The 18084-nt window shown below is 43.6% G+C and overlaps 1 protein-coding gene and 1 pseudogene across 3 annotated transcripts in view; both read right to left on the bottom strand.

Moving 5' to 3' along the window:
- Nucleotides 1-18084, bottom strand: part of LOC141140471 (interferon-induced, double-stranded RNA-activated protein kinase-like) — a 303555-nt gene that overhangs the window by 267417 nt on the left and 18054 nt on the right. The gene's annotated exons all lie outside the window — the stretch shown is intronic.
- LOC141141704 (5S ribosomal RNA) lies at nt 5199-5313 on the bottom strand (annotated as a pseudogene).

Raw genomic sequence — 18084 nt, 5'->3', positions numbered from 1 at the left:
CAGGTCACAAAGCAGAGAACATATAGCAGGTAAGGCAGTCCTAGTAGTGGATTCCACAGATTCAGCGCTCATCAGGGTAAAAAGGTGCCACATATGCAACGAGATAATGACAAATCTAGTGCTCTCTTCTGTATAAAAGTTTATTACCATAAAAACGAAGAGAAACTCACTTACATGCAGCCGCACTTCATCCAAAGGCGGGACTTCCCCACGCTGAGGAAGTCCCGCTTTTGGACATAACGCGTACGGGGGTTAGGAACGCATGACGTCACCCGCGGTCATCTGTCTCTGATACGATCACATGCTGTTTCGCCGGCACTCGGATCTGAGTGCGGCTGCATGTAAGTGAGTTTCTCTTTGTTTTTATGGTAATAAACTTTTATACAGAGAGCACTAGATTTGTCATTATCTCGTTGCATATGTGGCACCTTTTTACCCTGATGAGCGCTGAATCCGTGGAATCCACTACTAGGACTGCCTTACCTGCTATATGTTCTCTGCTTTGTGACCTGTTTCAGGTCAAATCGTTAAGGTGAGAGGCCATCCATGTGTGGTGGAGAGATCACAGTCACTGGATCAGAGATCCTTGTCTTCTTGAGTGTGTACCACCGGTCTTGCTTTCACAGCTCTATTTAATTTCACACACATCCACTATTTATGGACATTTAATAATTGCGCAGCACTGTTTTGATTTATATTTATGAGAGTTGCAATTTTTATGTCACGTATTATTTGTGCACCAGTTTATCAAAACGCAATTATTTTGAAAAAATACATAAAAATAGAGATGAGACGATCAGGGACAGAAGTTCCACCTTCATCTCTATGGTGTACTCACCCAATCAGCCACTTAGGTGGAATGGGTGGAATAATTATTATTATTATTATTATTATTATGGCCAGGGCCACTGTTAGAAATCACGGGGCCCTGTACAGCCTACCTGACGGTCCCCCCCTGCGTAAAAATATCAAAACAATATTTTCACAAAAAAAATTATTTATTTTTCAGGATAATTTTTTCACCGGTGGCGGGTCTTGGCGGCATCTCCGCATGTCCGGACAGTCAGCAAGGTATGAGCATGCCAGGAGGCTAGATGGATCGCTGTTGGAGAGGTCCTGGGCTATGATGTTGAAGCCGATTCCCTGGTGCAGAGCGGAGCTCTGGATCTATGTGGCCATACTACACGGCAGCGGCGGTGCCTGGTCAGTATTCGCTCCATAAGACACAGAGACATTTTTGGGGTGGGGGGATGAGTCTTATGGAGTGAAAAAAATGGTACATGAAAATCATTATTAGTGGACACAAACATTCTGTCATACTTAAAAAAATATAAATTCCGCCTGCAAGCCAAAATTCTCCACATATTCTATCAACTCCCGGTTCTAATCCCCCTCCCAAAACCCCCCCCCCCAATCCCACCCCCAACTCAAACCCCACCTGAATCCCCCCTCCTAGCGCAAATCTCCCTCACCCCAAAAAATAGGATTTTTATAACAGCTTACCTGTAAAATTCTTTTCTTTTGATGTACATCACGGGACACAGAGCCATAGTAATTACTATGTGGGTTATAGTCTACCTTCAGGTGCTGGACACTGGCACATCCTAAACAGGAAGTTGCCTCCTTATATAACCCCTCCCATACCGGGAGTATCTCAGTTTTGTAGCAAAGCAATACACATGTATACTTGAAAGAGGGGCGGGACCTGTGTCCCGTGATGTACTGCAAAAGAAAAGGATTTTACAGGCAAGCTGTTATAAAAATCCTATTTTCTTTAATCGTACATCATGGGACACAGAGCCATAGTAATTACTATGTGGGATGTCCCAGAGCAATGTCATCTGAAGGGAGGGAGACAACAAAAGTAGGGCACCATGAGATCAGAGGACTTATACTGCTGCCTGCAGTACACTGCGCCCAAAAGCGACATCCTCATGTCTTTTTACATCCACCTGATAGAATCTGGTAAATGTATGGATTGAAGACCAAATTGCGGCCTTGCAGATTTGAGCCATGGAGGCTTGGTGATGCACTGCCCACGAAGCACTAACAGCCCTAGAGGAGTGCGCTTTGATTTGAGAGGGGAGAAACTACCTCTTTAATCACCTCAATACAGTGCACTTTCACCCCCTTCCTGCCCAAGCCATTTTTCAGCTTTCAGCGCTGTCACACTTTGAATGACAATTGTGCGGTCATGCAACACTGTACCCAAATTAAATTTTTATCATTTTTTCCCCCCACAAATAGAGCTTTCTTTTGGTGGTATTTGATCACCCATGCGGTTTTTATTTTTTGCGCTATAAACAAAATAAGAGTGACAAGTTTGAAAAAAAAAAAAAAAAACACAATATTTTTTACTTTTTGCTTTAATAAATATATATATATATATATTTTTTTTTTTAAACAAATTTTTTCCTCCATTTAGGCCGATATGTATTCTGCCACATATTTTTGGTAAAAAAAGAAAAAAATATATATATATTGCAAAATATATATAAAAATGCAGTGATTACTGTGTAAATGTGACTGGCAGGGAAGGGGTTAACACTAGGGGGTGATCGAGGGCTTAATTATGTTTCCTAGGGAGTGATTCTAACTGTGGGGGGAGGGGACTCACAAGGGGAGGAGACCGATTGGTGTTCCTCTGTACTGAGAACACACCATTGGTCTCCTCTCCTCTGACAGGATGTGGATCTGTGTGTTTACACACACAGATCCACGGTCCTGCTCTGTTACCGGGCAGTCGCGAGTGCCCGGATGACATCGCGGCCACCGGGCACGCGCATCGGGTCTCCAGTGGCACGGCAGGCGCGCCCCTTTGTGGGCCGGGAAGGCGAGGACGTCATATGGCGGCAATCGATTAAACCATAAGCTTGAACGATTACTTGTCAAATCCATTTAGAAATAGTAGATTTCGATGCTGCCTGTCCTCTTTTAGGACCTTTAGGCAACATGAACAAAACATCCATTTTCCGAATCTGAGCCGTCGCCTTTAAGTAGACTTTGACTGCTCTCACCACATCAAGAGAATGTAGTGATTTTTCTTCCATAGAACAGGGTTCTGGAAAAAAATTTGGGTACAATATCCTGGTTTAGATAAAAAACCTGATACTACCTTCAGTAAAAAATTAGAGTGAGGACATAATACTACCTTATCCTTGAAAACAATAATAATATGGCTCTTTACAAGAAAGAGCAGCCAATTCTGATACCCTTCTTGCAGCAGATATGGTTACCAGAAAAAAATAGTTTCCTTATCAAATAGGACCAAGGGTATATGTCGTATCGGCCCAAAAAAAGGCTGTTTTGTAATGCTGACAAAACTAAATTCAAGTCCCAAGGGTTCAGGGGTGACCTAACCGGAGATTAAGCCGTGTTACTCCTGAATAAAGTTACAAACCAAAGAATGCGAAGCAAGTGGTCATTGAAATAATACCGATAAGGTCGAGACCTGTCCTTAGAAAGCACTCAAGGCCAGCTTTATCTCTCACCCCATCTGCAGAAAGCCAAGGATTTTACCTTTGACCTATTTCCTGGGGTGCCAACCCCTGGTTTCACACCAGGAGACATATGCTTCCCAGACTCCATAATATATAATTATGAAGGCCGGCTCCCTTGCACTAACCAAGGTAGAAACCACTGAACCTGACAGCCCACACTTCTTCAGAGTGTGGGTCTCAATAGCCAAACGGTTAAATTTAGCGTTTGTAAGGTAGGATGGAATACCGGACCTTGCAAGAGAAGGTCTGGCCGTGGTGGTAGGGTCCATGGGTCCCCTACTGTCATCTTTACGATCTCTGCATACCAAGATTTTCTGGGCCCTGCTGGGGCCACATGAATCACCGACTTCCCTAGCCTGCTTGATCCTGCGAAGTAGTCATGGACGCAGGCAGAATAGGAGGGAATGCATAAATCAGTGAGAACCGATTCCAAGGGAATAGCAAGGTATCTGTTCCGCATGCTAGCGGATCTTTTGTTTTTGACACCAAGTTGTCGATTTCTATGTTGAACCTGGACGTAAACAGATCTATGTCTGGGATCCCCCATCTTTGACATATTACATACATAGTTACATAGTAGGTGAGGTTGAAAAAAGACACAAGTCCAAAATATGTGTGTGATTATATGTCAGTATTACATCGTATATCCCTGTATGTTGCTGTCGTTCAGGTGCTTATCTAATAGTTTTTGAAACTATCAATGCCCCCCGCTGAGACCATCCTTGCCGCTCTTACAGTAAAGAACCCTCTACGTAGTCTAAGGTTAAACCTCTTTTCTGCAAAAAAGTTTTATCCCTATTGTGGGGTCACCAGTATGGTTTTTTTATATTGAAATCATATCCCCTCTCAAACGTCTCTTCTCCAGAGAGAATAAGTTCAGTGCTTGCAACCTTTCCTCATAACGAATATCCTCCAGACCCTTTATTAGCTTTGTTGCCCTTCTTTGTATTCACTCCATTTCCAGTACATCCTTCCTGAGGACTAGTGCCCAGAACTGGACAGCATACTCTAGGTGCGGTCGGACCAGAGTCTTGTAGAGTGGGAGAATTATCGTTTTATCTCTGGAGTTGATCCCCTTTTTAATGCATGCCAATATTCTGTTTGCTTTGTTAGCAGCAGCTTGGCATTGCATGCCATTGCTGAGCCTATCATCTACTAGGACCCCCCCCCCCCCCACAGTGTTTAGATTGCATTCATAATTTTGCCACCCAAATGCATTATTTTACATTTTTCTACACTGAACCTCATTTGCCATGTAGTTGCCCACCCCATTAATTTGTTTAGAACTATTGACAGGAAGATATCAGGGTGAAGGAACCATTCTCTGTGAACAACTGCTGGCGACTCAAGTAGTCCGCCTGCCAATTTTTTTATTTCTAGAATGAAGAGCGCCGATAGGCAAAGTACATTGTTTTCTGCCCAGGATCGGATATGATTCACTTTTCTCTGGGCCGCACAACTTCTTGTGCCCCCTTGGTGATTAACATAGGCCATTGCTGTGGCATAGTCGGATTGAATCCTGGCAGGACAATACCGTAAAATGAACATTCAGGCCCTCAGAACCAAGTGCTCTGCCTGAATTTCTAGAATGATAATGGGCAAGGCCATGTCTGATCTGGGCCAATTCCATGGTAACTGAAGGAAGGATTTTTTTCCCCTTGCAGATTTTTGGATATTAACCATAAACTGGGCATACCCAGCTTACAGCACCTGGTATTTCAGGTGGTTCATCCGAGTACTAACCAGGCCCGACCCTGCTTAGCCTCCAAGATCTGACGAGATCGGGTGCTTTCAGGGTGATGTGGCCATAGGCTTTGGAGTCAGACACATTGGGAATCTAGAGCTTGAACCCTTTGTTCCAAGCTGATAGGATACTGTTTTGCAGCAGTCTCAAATGGAACTGAGCATAAGGAACGGCCTTGAACGAAGCCACCATCTTTCCCAACAACCTCATGCAAAGTTGAATAGAAGAATTCATCTTGCTTGGACCACCTAAATCAGTTCCTTTATGGCGCTGATCTTTGCCTGGGGCAAGAATACCCTTTTCTGGGTGTACCTATGATCAGACCCAAGTATTTTAGCCTTCTTCATGGTTTTAAAGAAGATTTCTCCTAGGTTGAGAATCCAACCTAGATATTCCAAGTAGTTGAATGTGATGACCATACTTTGGTCTAAGCGGGCTACCGACTGGACCATTAAGAAGAGATAATCGTTATACCTTGGGCCCTTAATCTGGCTAGAAAAGGGGCCAGAACCTTTGTAAACACTCAAGGTGCAATAGCTAGACCGGAAAACAGAGCTACACACTGAAAATGAAGATTTTCCACCTTGAAAAGTAGATATTACAAGTGAGCGAGGAAATAGGCATATGGAGGTATGCATCTTTGACGTCGATTGACGCCAGAAGTTCTCCTCCTTGTAGGATGGAGATAACTGATTGGATTGACTCCATGCGAAAAAAGAGTGGTTATAATCAGGAATTCAATTTAGATTTTTTGAGATCCAGAATGTCCATTTGGATTGAACTAAACTCCAACCTCTGCTCTTACATGGGGGCCACCATGATCACTTTTTGCCAAAAGATGGTCCAATGCTTGAGAGAAAGACTTTTTTCTCTAGGTCCTTAGGAACGTTTGAGCTGAGAAAACGAGGAGACGGGAACTCTTGGAACTCCTGTTTGTACCTTGGAGCTATTGAGAAAGTCCCCCATTCTTGACACTCTTCCTGCCAGATCCTTGAAAACTGCATAATTCCCCCTATTGAGCAAGCGGGGGCACCTCCTCATAAGGAGGCTTCAGTATCTTGTAGGTTTCCTTCCCCAAGACCTCTTTTGAACCTGACGGCGGAAGCAGTCATGACTGCCTGGAGGCTGCTGCCCCTGGCACAGAAGGAGCTTTAAAACAAAAATACATTTACTCCTTTTTTTAAATGACAAAAGGGGTACATTTTCCACTAGAATTTCTGTGGATGTAGTATCAAAAACATCCCCAAATAGCTGTTTCACTGCAAAAAAAAAAAAAAAAGACTAGCCAGGAGCTTTTGCTTGGTGCTTAGCGAAGGGCGCAAGGCCTGAAGGGTAGAATCTCTCACAGCAACTATTGCAAACATAAAGCTGCCAGATCCTGGACCTGCTGAGCACCTGATAACCTGATAACCTTGAACACCTGTTTAAACTGGTCTCTGAACGATTAAGCAATTACTGTCAGCGCAGGCTGAGACACTCAATCTGCCAGAGAAAAAGGTCTTTTTTTTCTTTTAATAGGAATTCCAACTTTTTATCCGTTGGATCCCCAAGCATTTGAGCATTGTCTGCCAGACAAGTCAAACCCTTATTCACAGAGGATATAGCAGTGTTAATTGCTGGTATACCCTACTTAGTGAATTTCCTCCACTATAGGATAAAGTGTGAAAACTTTTTAGGAGGGAAAATAATGCTTATCTGGGTGATCCTCTCAGATACAAAAAAGTTTTTCCAACAATGAATGGACAGGAAAAGGCATGCACAGCTTGAGGAGGCTTTAGTGAACCCAAACACTCCACTTACGTTTCCTGCCCCAGGGTTTTCTGTGGTAAAACCAACAGACCCAATCTTCACCCTTCACGGTGGGTTCTGTTAACAGACCTTCAGGAACCGGGGACCCTCAAGGAACCCACAATCCTGGACCTGTAACAGCACCCCGCCAGTAAAACTTTATAGCCTTAATACCAAAAGTACTGGATCCCGGGGTCCAGCTCTCTAAAAAGAGAAGCATTTTACAAGCAAAACCTTGTTTCTTCGGATACGAGGCCCGGCACCAATTTGGCCTAAAAGACACTTTGAATGGATCCGGCTGCATAGCTAGCCCCAGCAAGGATTGCTCCAGTGGAGCACAGCACATCTTCACTCGTGACCAACACCTTAGACACTGGCAAAAAAAACTGAGATACTCAACGGTATGGGAGGGGTTATATAGGGAGGCAACTTCCTGTTTAGGGTGTGCCAGTGTCCAGCACCTGAAGGTGAACTGTAGCCCACATAGTAATTACTATGGCTCTGTGTCCCATGATGTAAGATTAAAGAAAATCACCCTATCTAGGACGCATCCTCTTTCTTCTCAAACTTTGTATCCTAGCTCAACTCTTCTCCTCCAATCCCCCCTCCCGCCAGCACAAATCCCCCCCCCAACCCCTCCTATTAGCCCAAATTCCCCCCAGCACAAATCTTTTTTCTTCAATCCCCCTCCTAGGACAAATTCCCACAAATCCCCTCTCCTAGCATAACCCCTCTAAATTACCTTCCCAGCACAAATTTTTCTTCTCTACCTAAATTCCCCATCAGCACTAATCCCCCACCCCCCTCCTAGCAAAAACACCCCATCTTCTGGCTCAAGCACATATCCCCCCCCTCCCCAAAACCCTATTACACTTCCCAGCACAGATAGCCACCCATCCCCCTCCACCAACTTATAGGGGGAAGCCACTACAAAGCCAGGAGGAGGTGCGCTGTGGTGTGCTCTTGCCTCCTGTCGGAAGAGTGTTCATCTATACAGCACAGGATCGCTCTTACTGTAGTTCACACTGTACACACACACCGCACCCTATCTCCTCCAAGGGCTGCTCACCTCCCGGCAGCAGGAAATGTGGATAGGGGGTGGTGTGTGTGTGTACAGTGCAATCTTCTACAGTAAGAGCAATCCTGCGCTGTATAGACCAGCGCTCTTTTGACAGGTGGCAAAAGCACAATACAGTGCACCTTCGGCTTCTCCTGGCTCTTTTCTCTCTACCACTTCTCCTCCCACTGCTCCAGCCTACAGGCTGCCGTCTCCTTCTCCCTGCTGTGATTGCGTGCAGGGGCAGGGAAGGAGTTTAGCGGCTGCCGGACAGGCAGGGCACATCAATGATGGAAGGGCCAGCTTGGAGGGCAGAACTGAAATCTCGCTGGGCACAACCCAAACTTTTTTTTTTAACCTAACTTTATTACTGACCATTATGTGATAACATAGTACAGGTGACAGTTCTGTTTAGGGAGACAGCAGGGTCCCTAATGTCACCCCTACACTCTGCAGAAGCCGATCACCCATAGTCTGGGTTCAATCAGCTTTTTTCCTGGCCAGAGTGATTAAGGCCCCTACGGCTAAAACACATTGGGGGAACTACTGGGCTTTTATATTTGCATTTATTCTAAAGTGTCAAGAAATTTTGCACCGGGTAGTGTTCTGAAGTGCAACATATAAATTTGAAGGATTGATTAAGGTAACACATGAAGTATTCACAGCCCAACTCAGTCATTAGATATTTTAATGCACTTAACCGCTTCAGCCCCGGAAGATTTTACCCCCTTCCTGACCAGAGCAATTTTTGCGATTCGGCACTGCATCGCTTTAACTGACAATTGCGTGGTCGTGCGACGTGGCTCTCAAACAAAATTGACGTCCTTTTTTTCCCACAAATAGAGCTTTCTTTTGGTGGTATTTGATCACCTCTGCGATTTTTATTTTTTATAAACAAAATAAGAGCGACAATTTTGAAAAAAAACGCATTATTTTTTAAATTTTGCTATAATAAATATTCCCCAAAAATATATAAAAAAACATTTTTTTTCCTCAGTTTAGGCCGATCGTCTTCTTCTACATATTTTTGGTAAAAAAAAAATTTAAAAAAATCGCAATAAGCGTTTGATTGGTTTGCGCAAAAGTTATAGCGTTTACAAAATAGGGGATAGTTTTATGGCATTTTTATTAATATATTTTTTTTTTTTACTAGTAATGGCGGTGATCAGCAATTTTTATTGTGACTGCGACATTATGGCGGACATGTCGGACATTTTTGACACATTTTTGGGACCATTGTCATTTACGATCAGTGTGATTAAAAATGCACTGATTACTGTGTAAATGACACTGGCAGTGAAGGGGTTAACCACTAGGGGGCGGGGAGGGGTTAAGTATGTCCTAGGGGAGTGATTCTAACTGTAGGGGGGATGGGCTGTGTGTGTCACTACGCTGATCACTGCTCCCGATTACAGGGAGCAGTGATCAGTGACACTTGTCGCTAGACAGAACGGGGAGATGCTGTTTACATCAGCATCTCCCTGTTCGTCCTCTCCGTGAGGCGATCGCGGGTATCCCTGCGGCGATCGAGTCCGCGGGACCTGCGACCCGACTCACGGAGCTCCCAGCCGGCAGCGCGCACGCAATGGCACGGCGGGGAATTCAAATGGACGTACCTGTAAGACCATTTGCCCAGCCGTGCCATTCTGCTGACGTACATCGGCGTGCGCCGGTCGGGAAGTGGTTAACCAACAGATACAGTATAACAAAAATGTTAGTTTTAATTTTCTCCGGCTGAAAACATTTTCAGCAAAGAAAATACCTGCTGATCTTGCCAGAAATACAGTGTCAATTCAACTTCCTACGAGCTGAACTGAAAGCACAATTATTCTTAAAAGGATAAGTTCACCTTTTAGTAACATGTTAGTGCCGGTTCACATAGGGGCGACTTGTCAGGCGACCTAGCCGCCTGACAAGTCGCCTCCCGTTCTGTACTACGGAACCATTCTAATAGGAGCGACCCAAGTCGCTCCGACTTAGAAAAAGGTTCCTGTAGTATTTTTGGGGCAACTTCAGGCGACTTGCATTGACTTCTATACAGAAGTCGTTTTGCAAGTCGCCGCTGAAATCGTGTGCAGGTCGCAAGTCGTGCCGCCCCTGTGTGAACCGCCACTTACTGGGTATTACCAGGGTGTAACATGTAACATGTTACTAAAGCACCTGCCGACACCCCGATCCTCCATTGTAATAGCGGGCAGGGGATCTTCTTCCTGCACTTGCTGTGATAATTCAAATACAACACAGCCATGGGCTCCACCCACACAGCCATGTCATTCATTCAGAGTTCTGTGAATGAATTAACTACAAGTACCGTCAGCCATTGCGACAGACAGCTTGTAGGTGCTCAATGAACTGTGAGGGAGCAGGTAAGCACTCTCGTAGTTCATTGGTCTTCCTGGAGTGCAGGACCTGCCTCCCAATATTGGAGATATAGGCAGACAGCGACGTACTGAGAGTCTGCAGGAGTCTGGCATTGCACTTGTGGTCTGCTGATCATGGGTGCAATACTTGCAGGGGTGTCCAACCTTTTGACCTTTCTGGGCCACATTGGGAGAACAGGAACTGTCTTGGTGAAAATATATACTAAATATATAAGCTCGCGCTAATGGTGTATCAAGCAACAAAAAATAAAAATACAAAATGCAACTGCTATACACAAAGTGCTAATCACTTGAAAAACATATAAATATAGCGCTCACAAACACAATAAGTGAAAATATATTGGCCAAAAAGGAAACAAAGTCCAAATACAATAAGTAAAATAAAGTCCAAATTAAGTGACTAAAGATGCTCCAATCCAAAGTGAAGGAAATGTAAGGTGCTTCAGAAAAATTCAGGTGTGCAACACCCCCTCATGTATCCCCACTCACCAGATCAGAACGACCCACAGCTTTTCAGTCTGGTCGGTCATTTAAAGCTTGGTAAAGAAATCCTGGGATGACGGATATGGTCATAAGTCTTCAGGTCCAGAATTCCTTTATGAAGTTTCTCAGCCAGAAACAACAGGTACCCAGCAGTAAAAACAGAAGGGAACTGATAGTGAAGTACCATTAAAAAAGGTTTTATTGTAAAAGGGAGTGGGTACTTACAACAAGTGAGATAAAACAAGCCTCAAACATGGAGCTGTGGGTGTAAAAACGCCGTTCCTGGCGTGCGTTCCACTGGACCGGAAGTGACGTCAGTGATACCGGAAATAGCCTCAACGTTTCGCCCTCCCACAGGGCGTCATCAAGGACCTAATTTCCGGCTAGCTGAGCCATCTTAAATAGGGGGCAGAGAAGAAATGCCCCTCCAAGGGACCAATCAAATTTGGCATAGCGGCCATTTTGTTGGTGGGACAAAAGAGTCGCTCGTAGGGATAGAGCACAATCCATAGGAGAGACTAAAACGCCATTTTGTTGGTTTGATAAATCAAACAAATACTTCCAGAGGATCAATGCAGACTTCAAAACATTATAAATTCGAGAAAAGGAGAATAGGAATAAAAATAAATTGAAAATGAAAATAAAAATAAAAATAAAAAATAAATATGAAAATGAAAATAAAAATAAAAATATAAATGAAAAAATAAATATAAATAAAAATAAAATTAAAAAATAATAAATAATATAGAATAAAAAATGAAAAAGAAACAAATATTAATAAAAATGTAGAAAAAAGGAAGATGGGAGAAAATTGGAAAATCAATGGCACAATAAAATGAATGTCACAGTAAAAAATACTTCTAGAAATTGGACAGGAAGCAATTTAGATCCAATTCAATATTTAACCCCAAGAGGCTCATCGTTTTGAGACGATGGATCCACTGGGTCTCATTTAGGTTATGGCTCGCTTGAGATTACCACCTCTCCAGTGTCCCTCAACTCTATCTATACCACAGAAGGTGAGCCCACTAGGGTCCCTTCTGTGGAATGGTCTGAAATGGTTGGACAAGCTGTGATGTTTAAATGCCTTTTTGATCCTATTAGCGTGTTCCCTTAATCTGACTCCCAAAGCTCTGGTGGTCCTTCCCACGTACTGTAGCCCACATGGGCAGGACAAAAAGGTACGTGACGTGGGTGCCACACGTAATGAACTTGTTCATTTTAAAGGACTCGCCAGAGGACCAGGCTGTGAATTCAGTGGTTTTCCTCACCCTATGTTTGGATGTTCTGCACATAAAACATCTCCCACAGCTAAAAAAAAAAAACAACCTGATCCAAGAAAGTACATGTCTTTTTCAGAGGATCAACAACATTAGGTGCCAATTTCAACTGTAAGGTAGGGGGTATAGTATAAATGAACTGAGGTCTGCTGGGTAGAATTTTAGATAGATCATTGTCTTTTAGCAGAAGATGTCAATATTTAGAAATGATTTTTTCCACCTGTCTATGTTGGCGGGTATAAACAGTCATAAAAGCGATACCAAAATCCCTCTCAGTGACCGCCTTTTTCTTGAACAGATCGTCTCGATTCATACTTCTTACTAGACAGGTGGAAAAAATCATTTCTAAATATTGGCATCTTCTGCTAAAAGACAATGATCTATCTAAAATTCTACCCAGCAGACATCAGTTTATTTATACTAAACCCCCTACCTTATGGTTGAAATTGACACCTAATGTTGATCCTCCGAAAAAGACATGTACTTTCTTGGATCAGGTTGTTTTTTTATCAGCTGTGGGAGATGTTTAACCACTTCAATACAGGGCTTTTATACACCCTTCCTTCCCAGACCAAATTTTTAGCTTTCAGCGCTCTCACACTTTGAATGACAATTACTCAGTCATGCTACACTGTACCCAAACCAAATCTTTATCATTTTTTTCTCACAAACAGAGCTTTCTTTTGGTGGTATTTAATCACCGCTGGGTTTTTTATTTTTTGCAATATAAGCGAAAAAACAGAGAAATTTTTGAAAAAAAAACACTTTTTTTGGTTTCTATTGTAAAATTTTGCAAATAAGTAATTTTTTTTCATAAAATTTGGGACAAAATGTATACTGCTACATATCTTTAGTAAATATAACCCAAATTAGTGTATATTATTTGGTCTCTGTGAAAGTTATAAAGTCTACAAGCTATGGTGCAAATCATTGAAAAATGATCACATCTGATCACACCTGATATACTGAAGGCCTATCTCATTTCTTGAGACCCTAACAAGCCAGGAAAGTACAAATACCCCTCAAATTACCCCTTTTTGGAAAGCAGACATTCCAAGGTATTTAGTAAGAGGCATGGTGAGTTTTCTGAAGTTGTAATTTTTTCCCACAATTCTTGGGAACATTTTTTTTTTTTTTGCACAAAATTGTCATAACAAGTTATTTCTCTCACACAGCACACGCATACTTGCAATGACACCCCAAAATACATTCTGCTACTCCTGTGTATAGTGATACCACATGTGTGAGACTTTTACACAGCCTGGCCACATACAGAGGTCCAACATTGAAGTAGCACCGTCAGGCGTTTTACATGCATAAATTACACATCTCATTTCTCAACCACCTATTACAGTTTTGAAGACCCTGGAGCACCAGGACAATGGAAACGGCCACAAAATTACCCCATTTTGGAAAGCTAACACCCCAACGTATAATCTATGAGGCATAATGAGTCTTTTGAACGGTTTGTTTTTTTCCAGTTTTTGGAAAATGTGGAAAAAAAATGAAAACACTTTTTTTTTAATTTTTTTTTTTTTTTTTTATACAATGTTGTCCATTTATAAGATATTTTCAACACGTAGCATGTACATAGCAAAAAGGACACCCCAAATACATTCTGCTACTCCTCCTGAGTATGGTGATACCACATGTGTGAGACTTTTACACAGCCTGGCCACATACAGAGGCCCAACATCCAAGTAGCACTGACAGGTGTTCTAGGAGCATAAATTACACACATAAATTCCTGCCAACCTATCACATTGTTGAAGGCCCTTCATATTTCTAACACATAGCATGTACTGTACATACCAATTACAAACCAAAATACATTCTGCTGAGCAAAGGGTAAAGAAAAGATTACCTGCGGTTTTAGTAGTGCAGTGGTCCACAGAGGAAAGCATCGGTCCAGGCAGCAGGCAGGAACGTGGATAGCGACAGCAAAACAGGCAGCAGGCAGAAATAGTCAGTACAGGTAGAGATGTCAGCACAGCCAAAGCACTGGTCCAGATAGCAGGCAGGGATGTGGTCAGCAGCAGCAAAAGGATCAAAGGATCATCCATGCAGCAGGCAGGAATACTGTCCATAGTTAGTACATGCAGAAGGCAGAGGTGTGGTCAGCACAGCCACAGTATTTGTCCAGGGAGCAGGCAGGACCATCAAGCTTAGGGCATTGGTCAGGAAAGAATGGGGACAGGGGTAGAGGCTTCTCCCACCCAAATCGCTTTGAAGTCTCCGGACATCCAGACCCTGTTCTGGGAACACAGAAAACCAAAAACTGTTTTTCTTTACTCAGAACACTATTCTGGAGCCCCTCACATATGTGAGACCCCTGTGTAGCAGGGTGAAAGATCAGTCCAAGGGGCAGGTAAGAACATGGTCAACTGGCCAAGTTCAGTGCAGGTAAAAGGCAGAAATAGACGGTAGGGAGAGGCATAGTCGATACATTCCAGGGTCAGTTCACGTGAAAGGCAGAAATATGGCGGATAAACAATGCAGACAGTAGGCAGAGGCATAGTCGAGAAACAGGCCAGGGTCAGTTCACATGGAAGACAATGATATGGTTGGTTGAGGCAGGGAAATATTCAGGACAGAAATTGAAAACAGGGAAATGGCAGTATTAGAAATATGGGCTAATAGTTTTCGAGAGTGTGATATCGCTTGAAGCATTCTCCGATGCAAAGGCCAGGTTGGGGGGGACAGTCGGGACAATGGAAGCTGGTGTCTTTTCTAATTCCTCTTTTGGTGCACACCCGACATTTTTTTTGGCGTCGTCTTCCGGATCCTCTTGGTGGAAAATGGCACACATGTAGTCTGCTGACACAATTGGAGCGAATGCTTTCTGGGGGGGATACTTGTTGGTAGATCAGGGCAGTGACAATGTCTTCAATAAACCTTATGAAGGTGGTGGGTGTTTCCATTGATTTTTGGTAGATGATGTAAATTGCGACTTTTTTGTACAAGAGGGATTTGAAAAGTTGAAAGATAGGGCTGCAACATTTGATCATTTAAATCCACCCCCCCCCCCCCATGAATTCATTGTACTCGATGATACAGGATGATACAGGAAGGCTTGCGAACGGGGCCACGTCTTCTGCGAAGTTCCACTGAGGTGTCACTGTGGATGGTGGACATGATGTACACATCTTTCCTATCCCTCCACTTCACAGCCAACACTTCCTCGTTCCTCAAGCTTGTCGATTCCCCCTTTGAATGGTTGTGGTGACAAGACGCTGTGGGAAGCCCTTTCGGTTTTTCCTTGTTGTACCACAGGCCAAAGTTTTATTTTTTTTAGGTATAGGTGGCGGAGAAGGGGCAAACTGGTGTAATAGTTGTCCATGTAAATATGATACCCTTTTTGGACGAGTGGGAATGCCAACTCCCAAACAATTTTTCCAGCTTATTCCCATGTACAATGGACACTCAGGGGGCTGGAGCTGGGAATCTTTGCCTTCGTACACGCGGAACGAGTGCACATAACCGGTGGCACTTTCACAGAGCTTGTTGAGCTTCAAGCCGTATAAACTGCTTGATTCCCAGCCGGCCTGTGAAATGCACCAGGGATTAGTCCACAGATATGTTTTTGTCAGGGACATAAAGTTCGGCAAACTTCTTGGTAAAAAAAATAATTAGGGGGTGAATTTTATATAGTTTATCAAAGTTTGGGTGATTTTTTTGGGGGGCGGGGCACTGTGAGTTGTCACTGAAATGCAGGAAGCGCATTATAATTTCGTATCGGGACCTGGACATGGCCGATAAAAAAATTGGCATATGGTGGATGGGTTTGGTCGACCAATACTTATGCATTTCATTTTTTTTGTAAGCCCCATATTGAGCGTTAGGCCTAAAAACAATTTAATCTCCACCACTCTTAGGGGTCTCCATTCAAAAGGGCGGGGATAGCTGGAGCTGGGGTTGGTTGCAATGAATTGTTAGCCAAAAAAGATTGGTTTGGTCCACGATGCCTTGAACTAATTCGTCAGGGAAAAATAAAATTTAAAAAATCAAATTAGGAAAAACCTGCAGTGTTGACCTGCACACCTGGCTGTGCTGTAAAAGGGGGGATCATGGCTGACCCTGTGGTAGAAGGCAGCCACAATGGGTTTGGGCCCTAATTCTTTGGCGTGCACTTGTACTGGGCCTTTCCTCCTGAGGGCCTAGCAGCGCTTGTACTGGGCCTCTCCTCCTGCGTTCTACCGTCACTGGCACTGCTGGTAGCTGCCTGGTGTTCAGACCGTCTTCTTTTTGATCGGACTGCTTCCTCCTCTGATTCAGATCCTGATGTGCTGCCTTTGGGGGGTTCATATTCCGAACGAGAATCTGAATCAGAACTGAGCAGTGAGAGCTCCCCGTTGCTCTCATCGTATCATCGAGTATTTGGTATGCCTCCTCTGGGGTGTACACCTTTCTGGATATAGTGCCTGTATGTACTCTGGTGGCAGGTACTCTGGTGGCAGGTGGTGAGGTGGCGGGTACTCTGGTGGCGGGTACTCTGGTGAGGTGGCGGGTACTCCTGATGGGAAGGTACTCCTGATGGACAGGTACTAGATGACAGGTCCTCTTTATTTAGGGGGTGCAATCTGGGCACAGTAATTCATATATAGGGTACTGTAATATGTAACTCACTGTTAGCTGATCTCCTCCTCACACTGGATCGGTGTGTGAAGAGGAGAACCCAGCAACAGCAGTTATACACTGTTTTGTTTATATTTAGTGACCGGCTGTGATTGGACACAGCCGGTCACGTGGTAAAGAACCAATTTCATTGGCTCTTTACCCTGATCGGGGCTGGGCTGTATCCAAGGGAAAACCCACAGCCCCGATCGCTGCGCACCCCTGGGGGCATGCGCGGGCACCGTTCACGCCGCTACACAAGCAGCTCTGCATAGTGACCAATCACAGCTGGTCACGCTGCTCCCCGCCGCTCCATTACCCCATCGGGGAACGGCTGTGTCCCGAGGGACACGCTGGAACCCCGATCGCCGCTCTGCGGGTCCCCGCAGTATAGGCGGAAATCCGAGGACATCATATGACGCCCACCCAAGATAGGAGATCCCATCTGTGGGCATCATTTGACTATGGCTGGGTATTGAAGTGGTTAATGTGCAGAACATCCAAACATAAGGTGAGGAAAACCACTGAATTCACAGCCCGGTCCTCTGGCGAGTCCTTTAAAATGAACAAGTTCATTACATGTGGTACCACCCATGTCACGTACCTTTTATCCTGCCCATGTGGGCTACAGTACGTGGGAAGGACCACCAGAGCTTTGGGAGTCAGATTAAGGGAACATGCTAATAGGATCAAAAAGGAATTTAAACATCACAGCTTGTCCATCCATTTCAGACTATTCCACAGAAGGGACTCTAGTGGGCTCAACTTCTTTGGTATAGACAGAGTTGAGGGACACTGGAGAGGTGGTAATCTCAAGCGAGCCATATCTCGTAATGAGACCCAGTAGGTCCACCGTCTCAAAACGATGAGCCCCCTGGGGTTAAATATTGAATTGGATCTAAATTGCTTCCTGTCCAATTTCTAGAAGTATTTTTTATTGTGAAATTCATTTTATTGTGCCATTGATTTTCCAAGTTTCTCCCATCTTCCTTTTTTCTACATTTTTTTTTTTTTCATTTTATTTTTTTTTTTTTTATTTATATTTTTATTTTCATATTTATTTTTATTTTCATTTTATTTTTATTCCTATTCCACTTTTCTCCTTTTCTCGAATTTTTAATGCTTTGAAGTCTGTATAAAGGTTTTCTGATTATTGTTCCACTATCTAGCCTGAATTGACGTCCATTGATTCTCTGGAAGTATTTGTTTGATTTATCAAATCAACAAAATGGCGTTT

This window comes from Aquarana catesbeiana, linkage group LG04 (assembly GCF_042186555.1).
Source record: "Aquarana catesbeiana isolate 2022-GZ linkage group LG04, ASM4218655v1, whole genome shotgun sequence".
Classification (NCBI taxonomy): Eukaryota; Metazoa; Chordata; class Amphibia; order Anura; family Ranidae; genus Aquarana; species Aquarana catesbeiana.
The sequence above is the reverse complement of the archived record's forward strand: the minus strand, read 5'-3'. Positions and strand labels throughout refer to the sequence as shown.